The sequence below is a fragment of the Lolium rigidum genome, chromosome 7, assembly GCF_022539505.1.
Source record: "Lolium rigidum isolate FL_2022 chromosome 7, APGP_CSIRO_Lrig_0.1, whole genome shotgun sequence".
In the NCBI taxonomy this organism is placed as follows: Eukaryota; Viridiplantae; Streptophyta; class Magnoliopsida; order Poales; family Poaceae; genus Lolium; species Lolium rigidum.
The window spans coordinates 81,844,376-81,858,439 of NC_061514.1; the positions used below are offsets into that span (position 1 = coordinate 81,844,376).

Sequence of the window (14,064 nt, forward strand, 5' to 3'; positions counted from 1 at the left end):
TTGAAAATATATGTTCTCAAACCTTCGCTAATACCTCTCCCGGTTGGGTCGTTGTTGGATGATACCTTCGATCCAGATATCTGATTGTAAGTATTGTCACCTTTTTTCTCTAGAGACCTAAGTTCATTGAATCCTTGGAAAGAAGGATTTTGGTGTAAGACCACTTGACAAGACTTTGAGACTTTGTTTACATGACCAAGTGTTATTTGTTGTTTTTTGTATTTGATGGAAGGAGATAGGCTAGAGCTTTGGCTTCACCTGCAGTTGTGCAGTACTGAAAATGGAATACAAGAATAAGATAAAGCACACATGTGTTGTATACAGTAATATAGATACACAAACTAATTGTGGCGATGCGTCCAATAACACCATATACATCATTCGACATACTCTATGGATCAGTTGCACAACTACGAGCTCTTATGACTCACATAGAATCGTAGTTATTAACATAAATCAAACAAAGCATTAGGATCAATGATGTCATCGTTACTCCTAGAATAGAAAACACACTCCTGACCATATCCACACTTCACTTGAAATAAGGGTTGATCATGCAACTTGTTACCACTTTCACCTTAATACCTTTATAATCTTTACCGACTAGGTACCTAGTAAGTCCTATGATTGAAGCAAAAACTACTACATACAAAAGAAGGATCTTGATTAACATACTTCAGAATATCCCATGGATGAAATAGTTGCGTGTTTTGCTTTGTGGGTAGGCCTCAGCCCTCAGCCCATGAGAACTACTCACACATGATTAGATCAACAATCATAAATATTGTATTGTACATCTAGAATAGATGAATAGAAAATAGTCTTACAATATCGAGAATCGCAATGGAATCAATAATACAAGTATGGGGATGAAAGGGAATGGTTATGGCGATGATGGATGATGAGAAAGTTGATTTTGCGGTGGAGCTTCGTTGTAGATGGAGATCTGGCTTGTGGCGGTGGACTGGTGTGTTTCTCGGTGTTGCTTCTCTTTGAAGACCTAGGTGCCTTCACGTTTTATATTGGGTTTGACGAGGCGAACCATCGACACGTTGTACATATATCCTGTATGAGCGGGGATGACCGTACTATTGGTCGTTAAAGTTTTTGTTGCTTGTCTTTGAAGTCTAGTTAACTTGGTGATATTCTTTATTCACTGGCCTTGATTTGCTCCTTAAAATTCACATTTCTTTATAAAAATATCAAATAAATAACCAAAGAGATTTACATATCTATGCAATAATTAGTGATTATTAGCAAATGTGGAGAGATATTTTCATCATAATGATGAACAATACTTGGTTTAAACATCGATAAAGATGAGTGTTTTTACCAGTCATCAGCATCCCACGCTTAACCTTGATCGTCCTCGAGCAAGAAACAATGATCATAAGAAACCCAGGTTTAAACCGAAATAATGAAAAGGAAAGTTCACTACAATTAGTAGTCATAGCCCACACTTATTCGCTGAAAGTTTAGCATAGATAGAGTGATAATAAAACATTTTACAAGTTTATTCACACCAAGACAATTACATCAATTTTTTTATTAAAAAGGATGATTAGAGAAGTCTTCAATTTTTCTCTAGATAACACTTGCTTGCCAAGGACTGATTGGTGTGTTTCAAATTTCAACAGTTAAGAGTAAAAGATTATGTCAAAAGAAGCATAACATCATAGTGTCTCATTAAACATCCACATACTTAACTCATGGCTAGCTAACACTTCTTTCCTTCATTGTTTTCATGTATTTTAACTCTTTAGTAACGAGATCATGCCAAGCGATGTAACACGTTTTAACCGGACTGAATATACTTAATTAGAAGGATTAATCATAATCTTAACCGAGGGGGTTAACCTTCTCGGATTAGTGATCTCTCACATTAACAGAGTACACCCAACTTCGTTTCCAACACATACCCATTAGAAAGCCAAAATATTAACCATTATAACATTGCAGTTACACATGTTGGCCAACTCAATAGCCAAAATATGAGATTTCTCTCGTGGTAGATCATTTGTAGGCCAGAGTTGTCACCATACCCATGAATCGCGTTAGTGTCGCATAAAGTAATATCTCACTTTGGTGTAAACAAGACGGTTCTTGGCATGTATCTCATTTACCACTAAACATTGCTTTCTTCTAACAACTCTCTTTTAAAGTACTATGAAGTCAATCATTAATTTTTATGGTGTTGAGTATCTCAAATATTATACTCTTAAGATAATTACTACAACATCCAAGCCATCATAAAGAGACATTCTCTTATTCTATTTAGTTCCATAGTTATTCCAAGGAAAGTCTTGGTTCCGTAAAAGAAAACTAAGAGAGTAACAACGAATTAACTAACCATTCAAGTTAACAAAAGCTTTACTCTAATTATTAAGACATGCTCCCACTTAATATAGTATTTTAATCATCACTATCGACCAGCATAAGCTTTTCAATTTCAGAAGTGGGAGTCATAAGAAATATATACCTCTTGATCATAAGATCGCTCTTTTCTTTCATATGGCGCGTTCCTTAAAAACTCGCGAGGATCACTCACTTGCAAAAAATTAGATAGAAACAAAACCGGAACACCGATAAAAACACCAAATGATAAAAGGAGAAGGTTAATAAAACAAAACAAAAATAAGAAAGAGAAGTATTGGGATAAATCGAGCACGAGTGTTTCAAAGAGCTCTCATGAGCTACCTTCTGACCTCAAAATAAACGAAAGAAAGAAAAAATGAAAGAAGAAATATAAAAAAGCCACCTCTTGATATAGAAGTGTCAGCAACATCTCCAAGCTTAAGATTTTGAAAACCATCTTGTTAGATCATTACGTGGTGGCGTATAGTCAGTAGGATTCCAAATCTAACTTCGGAGATTGAAGTGTTGGGCCAAGTTGCTCTAAAGAAAGAAAATAAAATCGAAACCGCTCTTCTCCCCACCCCGGCACCCCCAAACGCCGACATCCCATTGCCGCCGCACCATACCCATGAATCGCGTTAGTGTCGCATAAAGTAATATCTCACTTTGGTGTAAACAAGACGGTTCTTGGCATGTATCTCATTTACCACTAAACATTGCTTTCTTCTAACAACTCTCTTTTAAAGTACTATGAAGTCAATCATTAATTTTTATGGTGTTGAGTATCTCAAATATTATACTCTTAAGATAATTACTACAACATCCAAGCCATCATAAAGAGACATTCTCTTATTCTATTTAGTTCCATAGTTATTCCAAGGAAAGTCTTGGTTCTGTAAAAGAAAACTAAGAGAGTAACAACGAATTAACTAACCATTCAAGTTAACAAAAGCTTTACTCTAATTATTAAGACATGCTCCCACTTAATATAGTATTTTAATCATCACTATCGACCAGCATAAGCTTTTCAATTTCAGAAGTGGGAGTCATAAGAAATATATACCTCTTGATCATAAGATCGCTCTTTTCTTTCATATGGCGCGTTCCTTAAAAACTCGCGAGGATCACTCACTTGCAAAAAATTAGATAGAAACAAAACCGGAACACCGATAAAAACACCAAATGATAAAAGGAGAAGGTTAATAAAACAGAACAAAAATAAGAAAGAGAAGTATTGGGATAAATCGAGCACGAGTGTTTCAAAGAGCTCTCATGAGCTACCTTCTGACCTCAAAATAAACGAAAGAAAGAAAAAATGAAAGAAGAAATATAAAAAAGCCACCTCTTGATATAGAAGTGTCAGCAACATCTCCAAGCTTAAGATTTTGAAAACCATCTTGTTAGATCATTACGTGGTGGCGTATAGTCAGTAGGATTCCAAATCTAACTTCAGAGATTGAAGTGTTGGGCCAAGTTGCTCTAAAGAAAGAAAATAAAATCGAAACCGCTCTTCTCCCCACCCCGGCACCCCCAAACGCCGACATCCCATTGCCGCCGCACCATACCCATGAATCGCGTTAGTGTCGCATAAAGTAATATCTCACTTTGGTGTAAACAAGACGGTTCTTGGCATGTATCTCATTTACCACTAAACATTGCTTTCTTCTAACAACTCTCTTTTAAAGTACTATGAAGTCAATCATTAATTTTTATGGTGTTGAGTATCTCAAATATTATACTCTTAAGATAATTACTACAACATCCAAGCCATCATAAAGAGACATTCTCTTATTCTATTTAGTTCCATAGTTATTCCAAGGAAAGTCTTGGTTCTGTAAAAGAAAACTAAGAGAGTAACAACGAATTAACTAACCATTCAAGTTAACAAAAGCTTTACTCTAATTATTAAGACATGCTCCCACTTAATATAGTATTTTAATCATCACTATCGACCAGCATAAGCTTTTCAATTTCAGAAGTGGGAGTCATAAGAAATATATACCTCTTGATCATAAGATCGCTCTTTTCTTTCATATGGCGCGTTCCTTCAAAACTCGCGAGGATCACTCACTTGCAAAAATTGGAGGATAGAAACAAACCGGAACACCGATAAAACCACCGAATGATAAAAGGAGAAGGCTAATAAAATAAAACAAAAATAAGAAATAGAAGTATTGGGATAAATCCAGCACGAGTGTTTCAAAGAGCTCTCATGAGCTACCTTCTGACCTCAAAATAAACGAAAGAAAGAAAAAATGAAAGAAGAAATATAAAAAAGCCACCTCTTGATATAGAAGTGTCAACATCTCCAAGCTTAAGATTTTGCAAACCATCTTGTTAGATCATTACGTGGTGGCGTATAGTCAGTAGGATTCCAAATCTAACTTCAGAGATTGAAGTGTTGGGCCAAGTTGCTCTAAAGAAAGAAAATAAAATCGAAACCGCTCTTCTCCCCACCCCGGCACCCCCCAAACGCCGGCATCCCATTGCCGCCGCACCGCCCCCGCGCACGCCGACGCTCCGTTTGCCCCGCGCCGACCTGCCCTCGCTCTTCAACTGGCCTGGCCGCCCTCGCTCTGCCCGACGCGATTTGAGCCGCCCCCATGCCTTGCCTTCGCACGGTACGCCTGGACTCTGCCCGAGCGACCGCGCCGCCGCACTGCCCTACCCGCCCTCGCCCTGCCAATACGCACCGCCGACGACGCGGCAATGCACTGGTCGCCGAGTGCGCCGCGAACGATACACCGTCGACGCTGCACCTGTCGTCCGTGTGCACCCCAACCCGGCCGCGTCCTGCTCCCCCAAGACCAAATACTCTAAGTAGGTACTCCCTCCGGTCGGATTTAATCGACGCGGAGGGAGACCTGTCGATGCATGTCATTAGGGAGTGGGGCGCGTCAATTAATTAAGTCCAGAGGTAGTACTTCTTCTCTCTTAACCGAGAAAATTCCCTATAACCCCCCTAGTTGAAGCCACTTCCCTCATATGCCCCCCTTTGTGTCACTGACATGTGGGGTCCGGACCCACATGTCAGTGACACAAGGGGGGCATATGAGGGAACCTCTTAACCCCATGGATGTGCTGATGTTTCCTGTTTTAGTACTCGTAGTAGATTTTGGCCATTTTCCAATATTACGAACACATGTGTCTAGCCTGACGGGTAGCATTTGTTTCAGCCTTTCAGGTCTGGCAAATTAAGGATTTTGGTGGAGGGGTATCATAACTTGCTTCGAGTTGTTAGCATTTTAGAGTTAGCCTCAAATCTTTGAGGAAGCCTATGCGAGATGAAAGGGAGCATGATGGTGCTTTGCCTTGTTAGAAGATGTCACGTCGCCCTTTCAGGGCTATACATATGTTTTTATCTGATCAATTGCTCCTGCCATTTTATGGGCTATGGAAACCACTCTTTCTTAGTAGGATGTTTAATCGGTACACTTCCAGGCTTAAGCTGGAATACACACGTTTATGTAGAATGAGTGTACATAATATCTCTATATGTATTTCCATAACAGTAAAGCATATTGGTTAATCTGAATCCTGCACTTTTTTGCTAACACCTTCTTGCTTGGTCTAAACATTCCTACATAGAATTTGTGCTACTTTAGTTAATTTACATTCTCATTTATGACAAAATGGACTCTTGTCTGCCTGAACAACAGGTTTGATGACACAGATGCAGATGCTGAAAAGAACTAATGTACATAGACCACATTTAGGAGGTAGTACAGCGCATAGGGTGGTAGGTGGTAGCTCTTCAAAGATACATATACAGGTGATTATTTCCAAGCTTTATATGACCATGCAGTTGAGTTAATACAGAAAGGCTTGCCTATTTTGATCATGGTCAGCTATTTCCCTTTTATGTCATATGCAGGCATCGAGGCAACTATAGCAGATGTGGACTTCTAGGTTCGTTTATCATTTTTGGAGCACATGTCAATTGCATGAACTTTTTTAGACCTCTGATTATCTGACGTGAGCACATCTCTGAAGGTAATCTTCTATATGAATCGCATAACCTCATTGGCTGTGATATTTTGATATTCACATCCTGCGCTAAAAATCTGCAATAACAGTAGCGCTAGCTTCTCTTTTTATAAAGACACCACTACTTCATTTAGTGTCTTTAATTAATGATGTTTGCTTCTTTCTGTACTTCTGATTATTATGGTTGATATATTTCCAGTAATACACAGCTCAAACCTCTACCAGATATTATTAAACATTCCCATTTATCATGTTCATGGTGATGAGATTTAAATAATTTTCTATTGTGATATACACATCTCGGCGAATTGGCACTGAGAAGAAATAGGGTATTGCAAGTTCATTAAGTAAATTGCAAAAAAAAATAGTTTTTGTTGTAGACTTTGCTCAAAGTTGCAATGCATGACCAAGTCAGCTTATGTGACTGTTTCCTGATGATCTGTTTGCTTGGTTAATTAAATGATATGCACGTGTGAACTATTGTTGGTAGTGGGTTATGTTTGATTGAACAATAGCAGAAGCTTAGAATTTGTATTCTTGTGGTCTAGTTTTTCCATATTTATTTTCGAAGTTCGTTTGGTTCAGAGTAAGCTTACATATTTGTATCACATTCTGGCCCGGACCATCGCTGAGACTCCTCACCTGCCAACGCTGACCTTTTAACCGTTGCCTGACATTTTCCTCAATATTCCTTAACGTCTCCATCTTGCAACACATTATTTAGCAAATCTGTTATCCTGGACAATTTGTATTAGGATCATAGGGTCCCCAAGATTTGCGTTTACAAGTAAAGAGAAATAGTAAGCAATGAGCACACAGAAAAACAAGAAGTGCCATGCACATAGTGATTGATTGAGGTTATAACAATGTATTCAAATTTTGAATCTCACCTTAATGTTGTTGCAGTAATTTGTAGAATTTGGCTTAATGATTATGTATATACATCAATATTTATTTAAATCAAAGTAATTTTGGTATATTTATTAGTTGACACTAGTTCCAGAAAGAATTGAGCAAGCGTGGTACTACCTCTGTCCCTAATTATAAGACGTTTTGGTGATACTGTAGAACTAGGGAATTAGATGCAAAATTGAGAGTTCAGCGAAGCCCTTCTAGCTTGTAACATGTCGATAAAGCTACAACGCTGAAGATTCCGCTGACTGCACAAGCAAAACTTTTCCATTCTGAACCTTTGGCAAGTCATGCTCACGCACTTACGCACAAAATGGCATGCCAGTACTAGATTCTTTGAATCCTCCAAAGTTGCCTCAGGAGACAAAACATTGATATAAAAATAAAGGACTAGTGCAATAATTATATATACTAGATGATTCCCCGCGCGTTGCTGCGGGAACATCCGCATAAAGTTTGTAAATATTAATTTTATTATAAGATAATTTATCCTTGATGTTGGCAATTTCCTTATTTCAAGGTAGTTTCATGAGTTGAATTCTAAATACCTACTTAGAAAGATGAACCCAACCAACACCGACTGGGATAGATATATTGTATTTATCAAAGTGAACACCGATGGAAAATTGTAAGCAAAATCGTCTTCATATTTGACCTTTCCAAGTAAAGCGAAGTCATTCATTAATCATCAATTTTACAACCATACGGAGTATAATGGAAGACATGGCACTAATTCACCATTGGCTCATCAATTTATCCTTCAAGAGGAAACATCATTGAAAGGAGGGAAAAGCGAGGCACGGCCAGGCAGTAACTTGTCGAGCTCAACTGACGACAAAGATGGGTAGTTCTAAGAGCCAATGCAAACTGCATTCATCCGTCCTCAATGTTAGATTTTAACCAAGGCTGAAAATTGTTATTTAATTGGCTATCACAACGATCAGGCCTTGAAAGCTCGGCCAATCTGCATTCAAAGGTATAAGTAATGTTCCAATAGTATATTGTGTAGAACCATATGATTATTTTTTAAATCTAGACCAAACAAAATGTGCAGAGGTTAGTGTGGTGTACAAAGTGCTTGTGTAAACCCCATTTAATTCATGATAACAAAAATACATTCTGGTCATAAGAGCGCTTGCAAAACATCAACTTTGGACCCCAAAAAAATAAGCTACTAATGAGAATATATCTTAGAATGTTCAAATACTCGTTTCATGCTTGTTTGAGTAATAGCAAGGAGATTTCCCAAAATCATGCGAAGAATAGCTAGGATTTTCAGAAGAAGATGCCATTCATTTGATGAGAAATAAAAAGTAACATCGAGAATTCGCTGTACCAGTGGTATAAGTAGCAGACCGAGTCACCATTCTGATTGCCTTGAAAATTATGTGTAAGATTTGAGAAATACAGTATAAATTATTGGTGACTGCTACCAGTAAGTCACCCACTGTTTGTACGACCGCCATTAAATTAGAAGCTAAGAATTGCACTATGACGAAAACCATGATCTGATCAGGATAACAATTAATCGATTTCGCCAGCAGAATGCACGCCAAGAAAAAAACATGCTTCCACTCGCAAGTTGCACTAAGTTCTCTTAATTATACAATTCAAGTTGTATAGTAAAACTTAGACGTTAAGAAAATTGTATCTCACCTGATGGACTTCTGAACCCTGATAGTAAACCCAATAATTAAGAAAACAGTCAGACCCAGCTTGATGTTCTGCCAAACTGAATAAAAAGTAGGCTGGTTCAATATAGCTGTAGAGGAGGCGGTTATGTAGGACAACAATGGCGCTGCGGACAGTCAATTCCAGAAAACGGCACTTCGATAAGAGGGTCGAGCGGATGGCGGCGGAACTTCAAGATTATGGATTACCATGAAATGCAGAAGGATGTTCTGATAAATTTATGTGTGTCGTATGAAGGCAACCCATCAGGAAAATAAGCATAGCGATTAGATTGATAGCTTCAGTAAAATAAGATGGAGCACAGATGTGGATCCAGTTTGCATCCTCCAAGATAAACATAAGCCTGAAGATGAGTTAAAATCAATCAGACTACATTAAAGATTTTTCATCGAGTAAATCTGAAATAAAATTAAATAAAATAGAACAATCGAGCAGGGATCAAAGCAACATCTAGCTGTATTGCAAACAGATACACATACAAATTCAATAGATTGGAAAGAATTGTAAGAAAAATAGGTAGAGTCTCAAGCAGATCTGAGGGGGCAAAACCTGTTTTTTCCTATGTTGGATCAGATGCTTTCATAGCCAATCGATTACCAAAATTGATCCAAACTGCAAGGAGAGAGAGCTACCAGGAACATGATGGGTCAAATCCACCCAGTCACCCAAACGAAGATCAACTCACGCGACTGGACTCGCACATGCCACTGGCGACGGACCCTTTGGCTATGCGGCAACGTGAGTTCGGCGGCGAGATCGGTAGGACTACATGACGGTGAAAACTCCATGACCCAAGGAAGGGAGAACCAAGGGAAGGTGGACTAAGAACGACGGGGTACATATGAGGCGGAGGTGGTGGGCACAGGAGAATAAAAAGGCAACTGACCAGGGGCGGCTCGCTTGCCTCCCTCTCCGTCGCCGGTTACATGCTTAAACGATTCGTGTCAACCATTACTGCCGGGAGGAGTCAATGATTGCTGCAGAGATCGTGGGGGGAGAGGAAGAGGAAGAGGGCTTCTGGTCCCTTCGCTGTTTTTTTTTCTTTGAGGGGGACTTCGCTGTTGATTGGAAGGAGACGAACAATAATGGGCTGATATGCGCTTTAGTTGTATGGGCTCCTTTTCTTATTTGTGATTAGCTTCTGGCCGAAATACAAACTGTGTTTACTCCCTGGACAAAAGGCCAGTGGCAAGCACGAGCCCACGAACGGACATCCACCAGCCCACGTACGACTATGCCAGGAGAGACGCGCTCGGCGCTAGCATGCGGGCAAGTAGAGGAATTAAGAGTGACGTGGAGGCATGAGAAGCCAGCAAAATCAAGTAGTGGGGGATTACTATTTAGAGATAAAAGATTTATCACAAAGTGTACCCTTTTACTAACTAACATCATAGAAGTTTTCTAGGCTAAACACCACTACCAAGCCATGCTATTATCTTTTCCAACTGGCACTGCAGGCTCTGGAGGAACGTTGCAAACATGGATATCCAGAAATACAATTAACAAACAGTACACGCTAGACGCCATCTGAATTCTCAAGCACTCTATTGTTGAGTTCCTTGAACCATTCTTCAGCAGATAGGCAGGGGCTCACCGTTCCACTCCTTGAGGCACTCAAGCAGCGCATCGATGTGCTTACCCTGGTTCATAGCAACAAACACCTTGTCCACCTCTTCACCAGGAGACCTCGTCTTCTCTCCGGTCAAGTACTCAGTCCCGAGCTCCTTGCGCACGAAGCGATAGAGTGGGTACGACCGGCATTCGCCGATGCGGTTCTCGCCGTGCGGCGGTGCCGTTCTCCACGGAACACCGGGCGTACTCGACCTCCTTGGGAAGAACCGCACGTAGCTCCTGCTCGAATGTGGCAAGCTTGGCGAACACCGACGTCCGCACGTCCCTGCTCGGCTTCACCATTGGCCAAGGCATGCTCCACGAGAACCGCACGCATCTTCTCGCATCGCCGGGTAGTTGGAGCCGCAAGGGTCATCCGCGTAGGCGAACACCGCCTCACGGTCGATCGTCGGGAGCAGGTCCTTCTCGCGGAAGCGTGCACCGTGGGGATGCCCACCGTCATTGGTGCTCGTGGTCTTCCTAGCCACCGTCTTCACACGCTTCTTGATGGCATTCTTGACATTCTCCTCGATGTGGCGGAGGTCGATAGCTTGGCACAAGGCGACCATGAATGTCGAGGACATGAGCTTCAAAATGTCAATCGCCTCGGCCGGTCTTCCCGGAAGAGATGAGGCCGAGAGAGTTGACGTCTTGATTGTGCTGCTCGGCGCTCCGCACATGGTTAGTCACAGGGTTGCCCAAGAACCGGAGCTCGGAGCAGTACGAGGCCATGGCAATCTCAGCACCCTTGAAGCCATAGTCCAAGCTCGGGTTGCGCCCACCAGAGAGATTGGAAGGCAAACCGTTGTTGTAGAAATCGTTCACAAGCTCGGAGAACTGGGCAAACATGAGCTTGCCGATGGCCGCAATGGCAAGCCTGGTGTTGTCCATGGACACACCGATGGGCGTGCCTTGGAAGTTGCCACCGTGGATAGCCTTGCCGCGTGAGACGTCGATGAGTGGGTTGTCGTTGACGGAGTTGATCTCACGCTCGATGGACTTGGTAGCAGCACGGATGACCTCAATCTGAGGGCCGAGCCATTGTGGTGATGTGCGGAGTGCATACCTATCTTGTTTCGGCTTCATCGATGGGTCGAGCTCACCGAGCTTCTTCGCGAGCATCATGTAGGAGCTGCCTTCAAGGATGTGCTCCATGATGGCCGCGGCCTCGATCTGGCCCGGTGGTGCTTCAGCTTGTGTGTTAGGTGGTCGGTGTACTCCGGCTTGCCATTCATCACCTCGCAGAACACGGCTGACAGAACCTCAGCAAGGACGCCAAGGATGTTAGCTTCGAAAAGCACCATAGACGCGAGCCCGGAGCCCACGGCGGTGCCGTTGACCATGGCAAGGCCTTCCTTGGGCTGCAGCTCAAAGAAGCCATGCTGGATGCCGGCAATCTCGAAAGCCTCTGCTGCGTTAACCTTTCTGCCATCTGGAGCTGTCGCCACAGAGTTTGGGCGGCCAGTCACAAGGCCGGCGATGTAGGATAACGGGACGAGGTCGCCGGACGCCGTGATTGTGCCCCGGAGCGGTAGGCACGGCGTCACATTGGCATTGAGAAGCATGGCGATCGTCTCGAGAATTTCGAAGCGGATGCCAGAGTACCCCTGGAGCAGAGTGTTGACGCGGACGAGCATGGCCGCCCTGGTTGTTGCAGCGGGCAAAACGTGGCCATCGCTGCCGGTGCCAAATGCTCCCGCGTTAAGGAACCTGCCCAGACAAATAAGAAACAGATAAGGCATTCTGTACTCACACAGAAAGATGCTTAATCAGAAGTTCAGAAGTAGAATGGTTTAATTTGTACCTGATGAGCTCTCTCTGCAGAGCGCCACCCTCCTTGGTCCTCCGGTGCGAGGTGGCGCCGAAGCCGGTGGTGACACCATAGCTGTCGGTACCGTTCGCCATGCTGTTCATGACCCAGTCGCTGCTCTCCTTGACGCGTCCGCGGGCGGACTCGTCGAGCTCCACCCTGGTGTCGGCACCGGCGGCCACCGCGGCAACCATGGCAATAGTCAAGCTGGCGCCCTCCATGGTCACGACTGGCCTGCGGTACTCTTCTACCATCTGCTTCACGGCATCCAAATGGCTCCCAGACAGCTCCTCTGCCGCCTTCCCCCAGTTGAGAGGGTCGGCCCGGGCTGGCTGCGCCACGCAGAGGTCATTGCCGTTGGCGGCAATGTGCCCGTTCTCGCACTCCATGGAGATATGCAAAGAACTAGGAAAGCAAGTAAGGTTTAGACACCGGTATGTGTGTGTATGTATTCTGGAAGTGGTGCTGGATTGTTGTCTGGCACTCTGGTGGAAGTACTTGTGCTGAAGAGGAGCTCGAATTACAGAGGAGTGCGCGGCTCTTCTTGGAGGGGAATGGAGGCAGGGGAGAGATTAAATAGGCAGAGAAGCTGAGCAGGGTTGGTGCGGGTGATGGTTGGTGTGGACCTGGAAGGCGAGGTTGACCACTGAATTGGTGGGCGCAGAGCAGGAGGACTCACCTGCCCTGGGTTGGTGCGCGTGGAGGTAGAAGAGGCAGAACACGCAGTCCATACCAATGTTGACAGTAGCAGGTTATATTATTCATTACGCACAGCAGTTCATCTCCCTGCATATGACGACAAGCGTCTTCACCAGTTTAATGTCATGCATAATATGTTCAACAACTTATGTTAGTGATAATGGATCCCATGACAAGTTGTTCACCACAGCAATTGCATGAAATGCACTAGTGTATGCTGCGTGCTAACTGGTACCACCTGTTGCTGAAAGCGGCTTTACCTAACTGATGCCAGAAACGCTGCACTTGGAGGTATGAACGTGCAAATCATACTAATGTAACCATATGCTTTAAGGAGCATTTTAAACAAGGGGGCCGGCTGCTTGCGCCGTGGATACAAATCTACAAGAAAAGAAATCTTCATAAAACGAGAGGGGCTTAGGTTTTCTGTTTAGCTAAAGCAGTGTGGGGTTCTGCTATGGACAACCGGAGTCGTTATCTGCTAGCTAGTGCTCCATAGGTTCTCACTGGTACTCTTTTGGGGGTCTGAAGAACCCCACATTATCGATTTTAGACTATAATCTAGCACAAATGGCCATGTGGGGCTTGAAGTTGATCGAGACCTTGAGTATTTCCTATTGCAGTATGACTCTTTCCTACTGGCTCTCTTTTTCCTGTGTCACTTGCAGTTCTGTTTAAAACGAGGCAGACCAGCGGTCAGTCCTAACAAGGTTAGTCCAGTCATGAGTCTTGGGACAGAAGCTGCGTGGTGATCGGAAATTCGGAATCTCATGTAGGAGTATATTTTTTCAGTAAGCTCTACTTTTTTTCAAAACAGGTTACCCCTTTCCATTACTCACATAACTGAAATACAAAGTATCCAAGCGAACAACACAAACACAGAGAAGGGGATGGGAAAGAGGCCGCCCTTGCATCACCAGAAAACCAGCTGACAGGTGCTCAATATCGAAGCACCCCACTATGGGGCAAAAAACCTGGTGATACTCAAGCAAACTACA

General features: G+C 42.9%; 1 pseudogene; it reads right to left on the bottom strand.

Moving 5' to 3' along the window:
• Positions 1–10,309: 10,309 nt before the first annotated feature.
• Positions 10,310–12,896, bottom strand: LOC124674745 (annotated as a pseudogene).
• Between the last annotated feature and the right edge of the window lie 1,168 nt (positions 12,897–14,064).